The sequence below is a fragment of the Anneissia japonica genome, unplaced genomic scaffold, assembly GCF_011630105.1.
Source record: "Anneissia japonica isolate Jap-2015-1 unplaced genomic scaffold, ASM1163010v1 scaffold287778_len1315358_cov176, whole genome shotgun sequence".
In the NCBI taxonomy this organism is placed as follows: Eukaryota; Metazoa; Echinodermata; class Crinoidea; order Comatulida; family Comatulidae; genus Anneissia; species Anneissia japonica.
Genome location: NW_022702824.1, coordinates 1,217,906 through 1,231,174, shown reverse-complemented (window position 1 = coordinate 1,231,174; position 13,269 = coordinate 1,217,906).

The window sequence follows — 13,269 nt, the reverse complement described above, 5'->3', positions numbered from 1 at the left end:
CCATTCAAGCGACAACCTGACCCCCTACTGACGCCCCTAGCTGTCTCTTATACACATCTAGATGTGTATAAGAGACAGGGGTGTGTGTGTGCGTTTGTGATTTACATTGATTTTACCTACATCAATGAGTTTATAATATGCTAATGCTCATTATCACTTTCTTCATCACTGTCACTGTCTGATGAATCAGAAACACTAGGCAACAATGGAAAGTTGTTGCAGAAACTCCATTCTGCTTCGCAGTTACACATCTCAGTACACTGAAGATTATTTCTCCTACACGTGAATGTATTATTTGAACATGTACTTATTGAACAGATTCTGATAAGCTCAGCAACTGCTTCAGGGGCAGCCTGCTTTTATCCCCCTGAAGACAGGTCTCAATTTACCATCTTCCATAAACCAGCCCAGTTTGCATGGATCAGGGATTTCTGGATGAATAACAGTATCCTGGCTCCGTATATTGGCCTGCAGATGTACACAAAATATATGCTCATATAAGGCTCCTGCAGTTGGTGGCAGCTTATCTACAGCTTGAATGTTTGGCAGAGTTTTGAATCTTTTCTATCGTAAGCTTGAGGCATCTTTAGCAGATATTTTCTTCGTTCCGAGAAGACTACACAAATTCTAGTATTCATGCCAAGTCGTGGAAGTCTTCTCAAGATCAATACAAACTCGTCTGTAGCATTCCCAGAGGCCACTTCTATGCCATGAGGAATCATTAGAGTATCAGCTTCTACTTGTGTGCTTACAGCTGTTGTTGAAAGACGCTCTGGAGTGCTGAAACCAGAAGAAGAGTGGTTCTTCAGCCAATATACGATCATCTTGGACCAGAAAGAGCAGTGACACTACCAGGCTTCCATGCTATCACCGGTTGTGATAACTGGCTCTATTACACGTGTTTGTACAGGTCGGTTATTATTATATTAATATGTATGCTAACAAGTTAAAATAATGAAAAATGGCAGCCATTTTAAATTGTAATAGCTCAGAAATGTGTACAATATTTAGTTAACTGTTGTTGTCATTGTTATGAGTGGATTTCCAATTGAATACTGCATTTTAATGACATAAATTTACAATATTAGTGACAATTTTAGGAAAAATTGGCGGCCATTTTTTAAACTGCTGGCAACCCCCCTTACGTATGAAAAAAAAAAATGTTGCACATACTTTTTCTATGTCTACTCTACATCATATCAATTTTTTTTAAATATAGCAAAGAAAAAATGCAACCAACCAAAGTTTGCTGGACTACTAGACTGGAATTCTATGGCTAATAATAATTATGATGACGTTTGACATAATGACAACACGAAACATAGATGACTGTAAGCTATCCAGATGGGCCCAATTGCATACTACAAATACTGCCTATTTTTACAGATATATCAACACCTTTCCCAGATTTAGTATTGGTATAGCCTCTGGCGTATCATCCCCCTTAAACAAAATTACTCGCGCCTCCCAGTCAAGTAGTTAAAAATCACCTTATTGTGCTAGTTTCCGCCTCCTCAACTGAATATCAAGCCCCATCCCCACTCACCTTTATTTATAAATAAATAAACAAACAAATAAACAAATAAATGAGTAAATAAAACGCACTTTAAAAAGTAATAAAAAGTACAAAGTTAATTACAAGAAACGTCTAATTAAATCCAGTAAGTAGATATACCGGTACAATATTTTTTAAGTTTAACTGAGAAGCATTTTTGGAGACAGATTCTTCTATATATAATGGTAAGCTATTCCAAAGTTTGAGTTCACTAAATCTTATATTATATTGAAAAGATGTTTGTTTTTTTATGGAGGGGAATATACATATCATTTACAGTACGAGTACTATAACTGTTGAAGGATGAGTTTGGTCGAAAAGAATTAGAAAATTGAGGTGGGTTTAACGAATTAATGGATGAATATATAAAAGTACACAGTTGATAATTATTGATATCTTAATTTTAACAGGTTTTAGGAGTACAATATTGGTAGTTGTAGCCGTCTAATTACGGACTTTCGGCAGCTATTGACATGTTGGCGTTAGTAGACGGCATATTATGAAGAGAGACCTGTGCACAACCAATGATCAAACATACAAATACGGAAAACTGAATGCTATTTACAAAATTGTACAAATTACTATTTATGGATGAAACTCTCTTTGATAAATTGGCTTCTACCAAGTTGATTGTCATCTATGACGCTTTAAAGAACAGATTTGGTTTTCTTTCCTCTTGTAAATCAGATTAATTAATGCTTTTATTTCATTAATTGTGGGATGAATTCAAGTATCTTATCATTAGAGTTCATGACATTGGCGTGATTAAAAAGAAGAATGCGGCAAGTTCGCGAAACAGTTATCCTGCCTACCTAGGACGCTCGACTGTATAAAGTATACACAAAAAGCAGCTGGCGAGAGCATGCCAGCGGATGCGAACTACAACCTCTTAATTCGCCTAGTAACGAAGAAGTCGAGAAAATGGTAATCCCCTATGAGAAATAGTCTTTTTTCTCCTTTAGCGTAAAACTAAAATTCATGTCAATAGGGTAATTATTTATGGTTTATAATAATTAGAGTAATGCATATGCATTTTTTCAATAAATCTGTGAATTTTAGTAAGTCACCACTCTTCAGCCCATAGTCCTCAAGCAAAGCCTTGTGAAAGAACTATGGTGCCTCCATTCGTAGTTTCTTTATGTGCATCAAAGTTTTACTGTCACTTTCATTAATCAAATTGCAGTAACTGAAATAGAAATTACTAAATAATTTAGTATTACATATAATTATTTTGTATTAACATTTCAAAAGAAAATTTTCAGAAATTTATTCAATAAATGCTTATTTACAAATCAAAATATAAGTACATATGTATGAATGATGATGTCATATCAGACCTACAATAACAATAACAACAAGATAATCTGAGATTACAAACCCTCGAAACAATATTACTAACTATACATACGTATCAGGTGAAGTGTAGCATGAGCGGTAAAGGTGCACGCATTATGTGGATAGTTAATCGTCAATCGATCTACTGTTAAGGTTTGTATTTTATTATTGTTATTAATATTATTATTATTATTATTATTATTATTATTATTATTATTATTAACTGTTTATTATTTGTGAATTTCTTTTTCATATTTTATTATTAATCACAATTTCATTTTTCGATAAAATTGGGACATCAGATCGTGCGATATACGACCGGAAAATATTTAAGACATTCTAAAATCTGCATCTTCCTTCTCAAATCCATCCACAAAGTAAGGCCTAGTATCATAGGCCTCAAGTGGCAAGCCCATCAATCGGGCTTACACGCCGTCCAGACTGCTTACAGTCTGCCGGCCTGAAGTTTACACATGGTCGATCCTCTCGAGGAGGAGGAGGAGGAGGAGGAATAATAATAATGATAACGAAAATAATAATAAAAATAATAATAATAATAATAATTCATGTCAATAGGGTAATTATTTATGGTTTATAATAATTAGAGTAATGCATATGCATTTTTTCAATAAATCTGTGAATTTTAGTAAGTCACCACTCTTCAGCCCATAGTCCTCAAGCAAAGCCTTATGGAAGCTAGAAATTAATTTTTTTGTCACATTTTGGGTTCCTAACATTGTTTTGACAAGTTTCCAATCTCTTCAATCACTCTATGGCCAATAACAATGCCGTACGCACGCATCAAACATAGCGACCTTTGTGCGCATTTGTGCTGATATACAGTGAAATTTTGCTAAAATCGGGTCTAATTTTAAACAGTTACAGCTCTTTAGGATGAAAGGTGACCCCCAATTTTTATTACATATTCTGAAAGCACATGAGTTGTAAATATGATTTTATAGGTCATAATGCGCATTTGAGCGTATCTCGCTTATTCTTGATCGATTGTCTTCAACTTTGAGTATGTTGTAGATGAGGCAATTCTCTTTCATATATGTGGCATTTTTTAAAATTTTGATAATGTCATCATGATCAAAATATAGGGTTTTGCTTACCCACCTCATCGTTTTTTCGTCAAGCCTTTGATGACCCCATAATCACGTTAATCAGTCGTGATTTCTGATTCATATTTAGTGGGCATAAACTTCAGGTCATGGTTAAATGTTATGTACCTTAAATTTTTGTGCGCGCGTAATAACGCGTGCGTTCGTGTGCATCAAATTATTTATGCTTTATATCATGTCTTTTTTTAATCAGTTATAGCCTGTCTCTTATACACATCTAGATGTGTATAAGAGACAGCCTCTGTATTTCTCACTCACACCCACAAACCCACAGACAGATATAAAAAAAGAGGGCAGAATCTTCAAACAAAAGTGATGCTAACAAGAAGAATATTATTAAAGCGACATTGAAAGAACAAATCGAAAAACATTTTTTTTAAATGGATAACTGGTGTACAGACAAGACACTTGAGACATAAAACATACGTACAACACATTTACACATTTAATCTCTTTCCAGAACATACTCTGATCCTCTCTTAATAGATTATCAATCTTATTGATTTTACTATATTGAAATTGGCGTTTAGCTTTCCTTATAGGTTTATCAAAATAATTTATGAGCAGGTTATTAACTTACAAAGGGAATATTACGCATATGAGGAATTTTAAATTTTAACCAGATTTTTTGTTTATCGCACATATCATCCCACAATAATTGTAAAGATTGGTTCCACCAGGGTTTTGGAGAGTGCCTCATGTACTTATACTATTCAAGGAAATTCGTATTCAATGCTTGAGTATACTACTGTAGTTTGTGCTGCGTATAGTTTATTCTATTATGAAATCATATATTCTTTACTCTACTTGTGTGAATGTGCTTTGGGGAATGTCACCTTATTTATGTGGTACGGTCGAATAGGTATGGGGTGATTCAGCGATCACTTCTGTGTACAAGTGAGAAATTCGATATCCCTTGTGAAATGGTTTACGCAAAGGCCTAAACAGTCCAGAATTCCAAATCAATTGTAATGGTCCCACCCAGGGGGAGCATCACCCTCTCATCCGCTTCACGCTACTTGCAACTGGGGATAAGCTCCAGCGCTGGGGAACACAAAACGTTCTTATAACGTCCGCGAAAGTTGTGTTAGGTATGTCACAAAATAACGTTCACACAACGTTGTAAGAACGTTCAAACGTTGTGAAGTTATGAAATTAGGTTATAAGTACGTACATATGGTTCTACAGAATAAGTTTTTATCACCAAACTGTAACGTTATTAAAACGTTCTTAAGAACGTAATAGGTAGTTTTCGCCGCACGAAGTTAACCTTAACTTTAACGTTAGTAACCAACATGCAACGCGAGAGCCCCGCCCCTTTTTGTAAACAAATCGAAATACGCATGCGCAAACCCGTAACGTACGTCGAGCACTTAAAATCCTGAAATTTACGTACTCCACAACGCAAGATGAATAAATTATGACGTCATCCGTTAACGCTAAGGTTAAAGTCGTGCGGCGAAACTACCTAATATTGTTAGCTGGGGCCCTGTGAGCCCAAAGGCTAGGCGAGGATTTACATTACCTTGTCTACAGTTCTGGCTGTACTTGTATTTTTCGGTCATGCAGATTACTACAGTGGAAGCGTCCTCAATAGCTTTTGCCATCGCCTCCAACATAGATCCTTTCATGGATTCCAAGTCAATCCACACTTTGTAGCCGCACCTCTGTATGAAATACGCAGGTAATAGACATTTTGGCTTAAGACAATGAAAATTAGTGAGTATACACTGAAGTCACAATATTTAATAATAAATAACATTATGCCTAAAAACTAATTATAACATGTCACCATCATGTAATCTCATGTATAAGTTTATTCAAATGGTTTTGCCACGGAGCAAGGATTTACTCTATAAGAGATACTGAATGGACAAATTTATTTTTAAGACTATCCGTATCAAAGACGTTGGCAACTAAACAAAGACGGAAAATACCATCGTAGTAAGGAGGTATAAGCTTCTGTAGTCTAATGGTTATGACGCTCGCCTTGGCAGCGAGATGTCGCAGGTTCAAATCCCGTCATAGCACTTTATTACACAATTTCTTCATTCATTTATTTATGATGCACAATATGATATACACAAATAGATAAAATAACAGTGCTCAATATATATATATATAGAAGAGGTCAATGATTTTAGAAGAGAATTGAAAAACATTTATAATGACTGGTACGAAGTCTTATCACGGCCTCTGATCTCGAATAAATTAAACCAATGGTGAGACACGTGTGTGTGTGTGTGTGTGTGCGTGTGTGTGTGCGTGTGCGTGTGCGTGTGCGTGTGCGTGTGTGTGTGCGTGTGCGTGTGTGTGTATATATAGGCCTATGTGAAATTAAAACAAGATGATATATTATATTATTATATAGTACATTATATATAATAATTATAAAAACTAATTAAGGTGTTTCGACGTAATTATTAAACAATGCTATGCTACTACCGGTTTATATCATATTACCTGTCAGACGTATGACAAACAAGCAAATACAGTACTATAATGTATATAAAAGGTCATGAATACTATGGTAAGTTATGTATATAGGAATGACAATAAGAGAATGATATTATAATGAGTTGTTTGATTATTCAATGACGGATTTCCCCTAAGCTTGTTGCGTGCGAAATCAAGAATAGTGAAGCAGTTTGAATTAGATGTGTTTTTGCATTTAACGGTGTTTTAAAGATGTTGAAAAATGTGTGATGGCTTGTCCCGAACTAAGTGTTTCTTTACCCGTGTTTCTAACTGCCTATTGATCTCACAAACATATACGGAGTTATGTATATTATATATTTATTAAATATAATATGGAAACAATGTCAGGATTTCTAGTTTTTACCTTCAGGGCATCTTTAATCTTAACAACGAGGTCCTGGCTATCCCACTGATAGCTTAACATAATATGTTTGCTAGAAACTACATCCGGTTTTACTGGAAACGAGAATAGGCCTATATAGAATGAGTAGATGCAAAGTAATAAAAGGTATTAACATATAAGCTATACAGTCTATAATGAAATTTGGAAGTAATCTCAAAATAAATAAATTTACCTATTGAAACGCACATTTACAGGAGGATCGAATTGTTTTTAACTTGCAATGATGCAGATGGTAACAATTCACTGGTTTTTAGACCTTTTACTACGAACCTTTAAATTGCCATACATATATTAACGCCATTTAATTTATCAAAGGTCAACGATAATAAACATTCTATTAACAGTTGATACATCCTTAAGCGTTCAATTAACAGTTGCTACATCTTTAAATATAGTTAACATCGTTTCCAACGCCTGATATAGTAGGTAATGCGGTAAAATGAAGTAACAGCGTTAAATATTAATGACCCTTTGCCTAAATGCGAATAACAATAAGTTGTGTTTCTAATGTCTAACCGAAGATAGGTGAAACGATTGAAAATTTAATCAATATAACACAATTGATACCTCTGTTTGCGTTGCCCTTTAGTACATACAGCGCTCCTTGGGCGTTTTTCTTCACTTCCTTGTCACCATTCTTGGCTAGTTTTTCTAAGGGGGTTAAAATATCCTTTTCAGCTGTAAGCACGGTACCGGAAGTATCATCATCAAAAGCCAGGTTCCAAACGACTTTAATAGCATGTACTTTTTCAGCGTTGATATGGGATGAAAGTAATTTTTTTAAAGTCTCCAGTCCGTTACAATTGATTATCTAGAATCCAAACATTTTTTATATTACTAATTACTTTTTGTACAGTTTCTCCAATTTATTTAGCATTTATTTTCTTAGCCACTATCTTCTATACAAACAATACATATGACCATAGAAGAAATTTGTATTATTTAAATTGATATTTGCAAAACTAATACAGGAATAGGAAGAAACTACAGGAATAGGAAGAAACTACAGCTATTCCGGTAAAAAAATGAATTAAAAAAAATTGTATTTTGACTATAGAACGGTAAATATATGCCATATCTTTTCTCCTAAATCTATATCAGGCCCATGTCTTTCAAATCGCAGGCGCAGCAGCACCACTTTTGGCGATTGTAAACGTCACACGTAGACATACAAGAAATCACGTTTCTGCTCATAATAAACTAATGAAAGACAACTCCCGTCATAAATTTGTATGTTCAAGTGCATAAAAGTGTCACTCATTCATATTTAGTATGTTTTATAAATATAGTTGTGGAAAACGAACTGTTGAAAATTACTTACACATTTAAAACAGCAAAAAAGTTTAAATATGACAATTTATACATAAAATGGTATTAAATATTTATTTGTACTGTGTATTTTGCCGTGAAATACAAAATTATATACTTAGTCTAAAACCTCGGTAATATTTGTATGCACTTGATTTAGGAGAGAATATCTCACTGATAAGATAATATCAATGCCGTAGCCAGGATTTTCAAACTGTGCAACATAAGATCAGGGTGAACCAACTTCACGCGTAAATTAAAATAATTTAGACCCATTTTCTTAAAAGTTAACCCATTTTAGGCAAACATATAAACAAAATTTGGATCAATTTTCATACAACTTTACCAATTTTAGACTAAATATAAGAAATCGGGACCCATTTTTCAAATAGTGGACTTATTTTAATCATAAAATTACATAATTTGGACCAATTTTTATAAATGTGGCCCATTCTTAGTGGACCCATTACAAAAATTGTGTGGGACTGTCCCAACTGTACCATAGAGGGTAGACCGACCGCTCCTACTAAATCACTATGTAAGTGTTAGGCTACGTCATGTCTAGCTCTCTATTCCTCTTAACTAGCTGATTCATAAAACTGTATAATGCCATATCTTTTCTAAAGCTATATCAGGCCCATGTCTTTCAAATTGCAAGAGCAGCACCACCACATTAGGCGATCGTAAACGTCACACGTAGATCTTAGTTTGAAACTCAGAAATGCAAAGGTGAGCTAATCAATTTTACTTAATTATTTGATTAATGTGTTGATTTAACAAAACATTCACTATGAGTTTGGAAAAAATTATTTTAAATTCAATAAAACATTTCTGAATTTTTCCTTTGGTTAATCATTCACTTGTAATTGTCTGTAGTTTTAATATATCTAAGAAGAGAAACGATACCTACTGTTTTACAATTTTCCTTATTGACAGCCAGCTTCTCTATTGCTTCTGTTAACTCCACCACTTGAAAGCCCTCAAACATTCTGTCCTTGTCCTGCGTAGCTTTCTCACACATCTTAATTAGATACTCCACCGTGCCTGTAAAACATATTCCATTTCATTAAAAACAACTAATTTTGTCTATTTAATATATTTATTAGTATTTTTTCTATTAATTATTTATCTCCTTACTTATAATAATAAGTAATAATTCCTCATAATGATACTTCGTTATATCCTGATTAATTAGGACGCTCATTAATCATCCTATAAACTAATATGGATGCTTCATTATTATTATTATGACAACGACAATAACAACAACATCAACGACAACAACGTCAACAACGACGACGACGGCAGCGGCGGTGACGACGACGACAACGTCAACGACAACGTTGAACAGTTTATAAGATATTTGGGTTCGGGACGTTCCGTTTTAAGGGTTTCCACACGCGCACACCCTATACTCCAGAACGTCACCAAAATTGCACGCATGTTTCCTTGTCCATAACGAACCATTCCAAACAGGGACGTAGCCAGGATTTTGAAAAGGGGGAGCCATTATGCGAGGTGCATAGGACCCCGGTGGGGTCAGGGGAAGGCCACCCCTCCCTGTGAAGCAGCGCACTCTGAATGTTTTTAGGACTGTTTTGAAGAATAAAGTGAAAATTGCAATAGACGCATCATAAATAATATTAGTAAGCCTAACAATAATTATATAAAAAAATCAACAGTACCGGATCCAGAAATTCGAAAGAGAGGTGACCCAGGGAGGGACTTTCACAGACTGAGGAACCACCCACGTCAGTCCCACCATGGTTGGGGCTGAGGTAAGAAAATTTATGATTAGAGCACCTCTAGATGGCCGGAAATTACACTCTCAGACTTAAATTTGAATATATTTTCCTTTTTTTTCTTATTAAAAAAATTATGGTGGGGCATTGAATCCGCCACTGTTCAAAACATGCTTTATCCAAAATAGTCATAATCACAAAACATGGGCATGAAAAACCAGATCACAATCCTAAAAACAAATTTGAGGAAATAGTACCTCGAGATGGCAAGAATTGACACTTTTATTAAAATTCCACATCATCACATCACCAGTCAAAATGAAGCGCCAAAAAGAAATTCTCATGATCTTTTTTTAGGGATTTTTGTCAACCATAGAGCGATAAACCATGAAAACAGAACTTTAAAACATTGTCTTTGAGTATGTACTTTACATACTTGAAAATAGTGATTTCACAACCACCTCAGCCCCACTATGGATAGGGCTGAGGTGAGAAAATTTGAGGAAATAATACATCTAGGTAGCCGGAAATGATACTTTTATATAGTAAAATTCATCATCATCAAATCACCATTATATAGTCAAAATGAAAACAAATTTCTCATGATCTTTTATCAGGGATCTACTTTAATATCCAGAACAACTTAGGCGAAACTATAGCTTAGTAAGCTTTAGCTATACTGTAATAATTATGACCAACAAATCACAACTTTCCTTTTCGCCTTTAGCACAATTTTCTTCACTTTTTAATATTATTAATATTATTTAATATTATTATTATTATCACCATCGTCAGCATGTATTATGAAGCTCTGAACCATACATCACATTTCTGTATCTGAAAAGACTGACCGGGGATTTATGGATTTAAATTTTTTTGAAATCACGCTTAGGCCTATGTGTAATAATTGTAGTAGGCATATGTGTATAATGTGTACTGATGCATATTTAGGTACTTTAGAAGTATTCATTTTGGATGATCTCAGGAAAGAATTTGTATTGGTTCAAGAACAAGCTTTACAATTTTAACACTGTATACAAAGAGGGGGGAGCCCTAGCTCCCACTGCTCCCTCCTGTATATCCCTGATTCCAAAAAAGTTTCCAGATGTATTTATCATTTATTTTTTCTAGGTCTGGGAAGTTCCCTTTAAATGGTCCTTTTATCAAGACCCTACTCCAAATCGAAACGAAAGTTTAACCAATTTGCCTAAGAACACGAAAACCCATTCATTCAGATCCATTGATCAATTTTTGAGATATTTATGTCTCGGACGTTAGCATTTTAAATGACAATTTCCACACCCATATCCTAATTCCGCACCTACAAATCACACCCGAATCTGGATCGTCGCCAAAATGTATTACTTCCTTGTTACTTGGTTAACACCTTTAAGTTTCATACAGACCAGTAGATCAGTTTTTATTATATCTAGTGTGGATTGTTTTTATTTAATGGTTCATCCATTAAAACATCCAATCGTAAAATGGAACCTTTCTTTTAATATCAGAAATCATCCGTGAAATTCTGACCCATGTAGACCTAACATTGTAAGCAAGAGATTGGTAACAAATATACAAACATACATAAAAACACAGACAAAAAATCGAACAAAATATATAACCTCATTGCAGAAGCAATTTTTTTTTTTTTTTTTTGCTTATTTCAAATGCTATCTATAGGCATAATGGACTCACCGAGTGTCTATAAAAACGTATGGGATTCAGTGGTGGCGCCATGACCTGCCCGACGGAGGGGCTAAAGGCTCCGACGGGGGGGGGGCTAGTGGAGCGAATCGAGTCTCACTTGGCTGGGGGCCAGGGGGCCGCCTAGGAAAGCCCCCTGGAAGCCACGGATATTTGATGAATTATGGCGAATTTGTATTACTTTTTTGATAGGCATCGAGTTACTATAATATGGCTTTATGTAGGCTAGGCTATGCTTTCTAATGTTGAATCAGCTTCCAAAACCAAAACATTTTGAATAAAGCAAGAAACAAAGAGTATGCAATGTAACCATCTAATTTATTTTCAAATCCTCATTCTTGAAAGTGAAATTCTATATTTTGGAAATTTTGCATGAAATCTGTCAACCACGCTGTCATGGTCGAGGTTGCTTCACCTATCACGATGTATTCCAACCATAATGAGGCTATCTAAATTAGCATTTGTCATAACAGAATGCAAATTATTTTTAATTAGTCTCATTGAATTATTATTATTATTATTATTATTATTATTATTATTATTATTATTATTATTATTGTTATTATTATTATTATTATTATTATTATTATTATTATTATTATTATTATTATTATTATTATTATTGTTGTTGTTGTTGTTATTGTTGTTGTTGTGATGAAAAGTTAACACAAACAATATGGTGGCTAAACGAATATTACAAGTAAATATTTTTTTTTATTTGTTTGTTCCTTGACAAAATATATCGTCTTCCCCTACGGGGGGGGGGGGCTATGCTTCCCAGACGGGGCCACCACTGATGGGATTAGAAAACTACCGGTCTGAAAAACTGTAACAATATAGATCATTGAAGTCTCCATCTAACAAAGTGAATGAAATTCCGAATTGCAGCCTAATTGAGGGAAAATTATGACTTTTACAGTAACTTTTTCACTGAGCCTTTAGCTGTTTCGTACATGGTCTCTCGGATGGCGTGTCTATGTTGTGGTTTTATATGGAATTGCTAAAGACCAACATTATTTGTACGTACTTCCGCGTCGCGATTTTTTTTCCGTACGAAACATTTGCATGAAACTTCACTCGCACCATCTCGGATTGACTCGGCTGAGTTTGATACGAGGAACAAGAGCAGACACTTCGCAATGTCATGACGCTCGAGTTTTACTATTATTGCTCTTTCTATGTTTACCTACGGTAGGCCTGAGATATCTTACGGATTTATGGGATGTACGTGTGTAACTATAACTGTGACCTTCTTGGATGTTATTACATGTTAGTATAATATCAACAACAACAACAACAACAGCTAGTACCCCCTTTTATAAAGTGTAGATCTGTACAGTCCAAAGGCTAGAGAGAAAGAGGATAAACTATAGGCCTAACTGCAGACTGAGTTCGTCCTACCTAGGCCCCTCCTACTAGGCCTAGGTCCCTAGGGTCCTAGGCTGATACCAACAGTCACGCTTCACATACAGACGTTGATTAAAATTTTGGGAAAAAAAATGGAAAAAATTGAAGCATAAAATAAAAAATAGAGTGCATAAGAGAAATATTATTAAATAAATAAAATATACCATTCCGGCGTTATTGAACTTGGCCAAACTATCCTTGTAATGTACAATT